At 35.4% G+C, this 4,613-nt stretch overlaps 1 pseudogene; it reads left to right on the top strand.

Moving 5' to 3' along the window:
* Positions 1–1,933: 1,933 nt before the first annotated feature.
* Positions 1,934–4,613, top strand: part of LOC107681777 (uncharacterized) — an 11,856-nt pseudogene continuing 9,176 nt past the window's right edge.

The raw sequence follows: 4,613 nt of genomic DNA, 5'->3' as shown, positions 1-4,613 counted from the left end.
GCGAGAGAGAGAGAGAGAGAGAGAGAGAGAGAGAGCAAGAGAGAGAGAGCGCGAGAGAGCAAGAGAGAGGGGGTCACATCACAGTGGAGTCAGCTGTCTTAACCGTGGCTTGTCTACTGCAAACACATACCAGCTTCATCACTGTGTCTGTCACGCGTCTCTGTTCCCCTTTCGGGCTCTGTCTTTACATTTATTTTGAAAGATGAAGCTCGCGATTATGGTAAGGGGTGTTACATTTCCGACGAGTTCTTGTGGTGTTCGGCCAATCACAATGCACTGGGTCAGCTGGCCAATCAGAGCAGACTGCGCTTGTCGGAAGGAGGGACTTTGTAGAAAACGAAGCGTTTGAGAGAGGCGGGGCATAGAGGACCTACAATAATGTACAGTATTTTAAAAATAAAGTGTTTTTTGAACATTAAAGCATGTCAACATATTCTGTTACACCAAATACACAAAATAATGATCTTTAAAAAAGCATCATATGACCCCTTTAAAAAGAAAACAAACAAAAAAACACAGTTGACCAACCAGCTGAACAATGCTCTAAAAATACTACCCAGCAAACAACAACAGATAACAAAGGAAATCACAAGTCATAGGCTATAGTGAAGAGATATGTATTTAACTTTGATTTAAAAATATGTAATGTTGGTGCAGTTTTAATTTGGATTGGTAAAGTGTTCCAAAGTTTAGGTGCAGCTATGGCAAAAGCTCGATTACATCTGGATGTTAATTTTGACTTTGGAACAGTTAACAAACTCTGGTTGACAGACCTAAGAGTTCTCAGTGGATGGTGTACACACAACAAGTCAGACAAGTAAGAGGTAGTGAGGCCATTTAAACATTTAAAAACAAGCAGAAGCACTTTAAATTCTAACGTGGACTGGGAGCCAATGTAAAGACTTTAACACGGGAGTAATATCTTCGTATTTGCGAACACCAGTTAAGAGTCTTGCAGCCGTGTTTCGGACATATTGTAATCTGGGTAATGAAGAATTGTTTATTCCCAGAGACAGGAAATTACAATCATCAATTCGAGAAGAAATAAAAGCATGAATTGTAGTTTCAAAGTGCTTAAAAGAAAGGAAAGTCTTAAGTCAGCGCTCTTAGTTCGTACAAACTTGATTTGACAACTAAATGTATTTGCCAATCAAATTTAAGTGCACTATCAAATAAGAGGCCCACGTTTTTTTGTTTTTGTTTTTTTTACAAATGATTTCACTGAAGGTAAAACACCAGAATTTAAATGAGAAATGTTTCGGACTTTAGAAGAGCCAAACACAATTATCTCTTTTTTTTTTTTTTTTTACTTTCATTTAGATAAAATAAAATAAAGACCTCCAGGCTTTGACATCAGAAAGCAGGCACAAAGGGAGTCTAAGCTGTTTTTGTGAAAACTGTCAGATATGAACCACTTCTGTGGCATGGTTATGCTTGATTTTGTTATTTTGGAGCTTGACCGTTTCAATTCTTATTCACTTCAAAAATTATCCCTTGGTGTTTCACTGAAAGAAAGGCATACAGGTTAGAACAGCATGGAATAATTAAAGAATCTGAGTAGAAATGTGGTGCCACTGAATTTGAATACCAAATTGAATACAGCCCTTGACTTGCTTTAGATAAAAGTATCTGCCAAACAGATACATGTAAAATTTCGACAGCATTGACATTTTGTTATCATTAATCACTAAAATGAAATTGCAATTTACCATTATTTTCAGTGAAACTGTGTTCACTTGTTTTATTTATTTATTTTTAATTTTTTTTTTTTTAATTTCTGTAAACATTTTCCAGCTCCAGTCAGAGAGAACATTTGGAGGAGAAACAGGATCATGTGACTCTGAAGTAAAGTTGAACTAATGTGTTTCTCCCAGAAACAACATTTATTCAAACATCTGCAAATGAAAGCAGAAAGAATCACAAATCACATGGAATGCACATGAGAACATTCTACACGAGTCTGTTGTTTCTACTGGATAAGTAATACATACAATCTGTTTCATATCTTACTGACCTACAGACTGTTTAATAATTTGTATAATATTAAAAATATGTTCTTGGTTAAACACCCTTGAACAATAGGCATAAATAAATTATTTTATATACTGTACTGAAGTTTACTCAACTGGCAAAAAAAAAAAAGTGTAATTCTAACAAAATGTAGTTTTATACTTATAAGAAAAATATAAATACTGAACATCATTCTGTGTTTCTCATTTCAAGGATTTTTCTCAGTTCAAACGAAGGCAGGAAGAGAAGGTGAGATTTTGTGAATTAAACACTATTACACCTTTTATTAGTGAGTTTGTGCTGCTGTGAAACATTTTCAAGGCTCTACAATGTAAACATTTTAAACACCTGATAAAAACTCATGAACTTAAATAGCCCAGCAGGACTATCTGACTGTCCAAGTCAAAAGAAAAATCACTGAAAGTTTTGCAACTGCGCAACATGATGTGAAATTAAGGCATAGTGTATACAAAATAATGCAGATTGAGTTCTGCAGATGTTGCCTGATAACCATCCAGAAGTGTATATATAAGTGTATATATACTGATTGGCTTCTTCACTCCTTCTCCTCTCCACCAATAAGCTGGTGTGTGGTGGGCGTTCTGGCGCAATATGGCTGCCGTCGCATCATCCAGGTGGATACTGCACACTGGTGGTGGTTGAGAAGATTCCCCCTTTCTATGTAAAGCGCTTTGAGTGCCCAGAAAAGCGCTATATAAATGTAAGGAATTATTAAGTGATTACAAAATATTGAAGATCCACCCTCCTAACAACATCTCAATGACTCAAGATCATCCACTGTGAATTTATCTGATACATTTTTGAAATCTGTGAGAGAGCAGCAATGAGCAAGTCAACGAAAGTACAAAAGACAAAAAGAGCACAACATCAGAGTGAAAGATTGGGAAGAGGAGATAAGAAAAGAAAAAAATATATATATACTGTATATAAAGGAATTGTGTGTGTGTGTGTGTGCGTGTGTGTGTGTGCGTGTGTGTGTGTGTGTGTGCGTGTGTGTGATTCTTATGTTCAACAAGGCTACATTTATTTAATCATAATAATATCATCATATGATAATATTGTGAAATGACTTTTTCTGTGGTAATATATTGTAAAATGTAATCATTACACCAGTCTTCAGTGTCACATGATCCTTCAGAAATCATTTTAATATGCTGATTTGCTGCTCAAGAAACATTTCTGATTGTTATCAATGTTGATTCTTTGTTGAACAGAAATCTCAAAAGAACAGAATTTATTTGCAATATAAATCTTTTGGTACATAATAAATGTCTTCAGTGTAATTTCGAATCAACTTATTACAAAAAAAAAGTGACAAACTTGTGATTTTTTTTTTACAATACTCATTATTTCAAAGCAGAAGCTCATAATTTAAATTACAGTCAGAATAGAAATAAATAACTGTAAATGTAAATGAGTTTTCTCCTTTGAACATATTTCAGTGAACATAGCAGGATGGGGCACAGCCAATCAATCAACATTATATTATGACTGGTATGCCCAAAACGCTCTGGATGGGTTGAACTCCACCTGTACTCATACAGACTTACAGAGTGACCCGTGGTGGAAGCTGAATCTGCGGAAGAAGTACAGCGTGAACAGAGTGACCATCACTAACAGACCCGACTGCTATGAATACAGGATAAACGGGGCAGAGATTCGGATTGGAAACAATTCTTCAGATCTTTTCAGCAACCCAGTGTGAGTTTCTCTGATATATTCTTAGGGTCAGGAAGGTTAATTTTAAAATGTATTTACAATATAAGGTTAAATTGTTAAATTGTTGTTAAAAATTCAGTAAATTGTTTTTAAATATGAAATTAAACCAAACAGCACTGTGTTGCTCACAGATGCACAGCTCTTCTGCTGTGGATTTATTTGGAAGGCAGTGGTTATTTGCATTAAGTGCAAAGAGTCTTAGATGCTATTTAAGTGTAAATACCAATTAGATAATATTTTCTTAGCGATGTATGCTATACTAAGTGCAATAAAGATAGATTATATTGTTTTTTTTAATGTAAAAATAGCAATATTTTCTTTGCAATTAGTGATAGTAATTAAATTATATTTGTAGGGTCAGACCAAGTCAGACAATTTAAGATTCGAGCAAGGACACAGTTGAAACATGAGGAGCCGAATTCCACAGAAAGGCAGAAGACAACAGGATGTTCATAAATCAGATCCTAGCACTAGCCAGTCTGAAGCAAGCCTAACCAACTCTTTCACAGAACAGCTTTCAACATTAACACAAAAGGAACACACTGATCATAACAACTCAGGAAGGAGATTGTCAATTTTAGGGCAAGTAATCAAGATTAAATGGTCAAAGAGATGACAGCATGACCATCACGTGATAGTAACCACAATCACGAGCTCTGTGGATTGACTTCTCCCCACCTAGGAGACAAAGAACAGACTTTCAGAGATTCCTTAAAGACCTCTTAATCTCTGGTCTTCATACATTCACATACATTCACAGAATGGCACAGAAACTGCCTTTCCATGCACCTAAATGACACTAAAAGGACTTGTGAGCAACTAATCATTTCTATGCATAACTCCATATTATGTATGTAACCCAC

The sequence above is a fragment of the Sinocyclocheilus anshuiensis genome, unplaced genomic scaffold (assembly GCF_001515605.1).
Source record: "Sinocyclocheilus anshuiensis isolate Anshui unplaced genomic scaffold, SAMN03320099.WGS_v1.1 scaffold2119, whole genome shotgun sequence".
Lineage (NCBI taxonomy): Eukaryota > Metazoa > Chordata > Actinopteri > Cypriniformes > Cyprinidae > Sinocyclocheilus > Sinocyclocheilus anshuiensis.
Note: the sequence above shows the minus strand (reverse complement) of the source record. Positions and strands in the feature narration are given on the sequence as shown.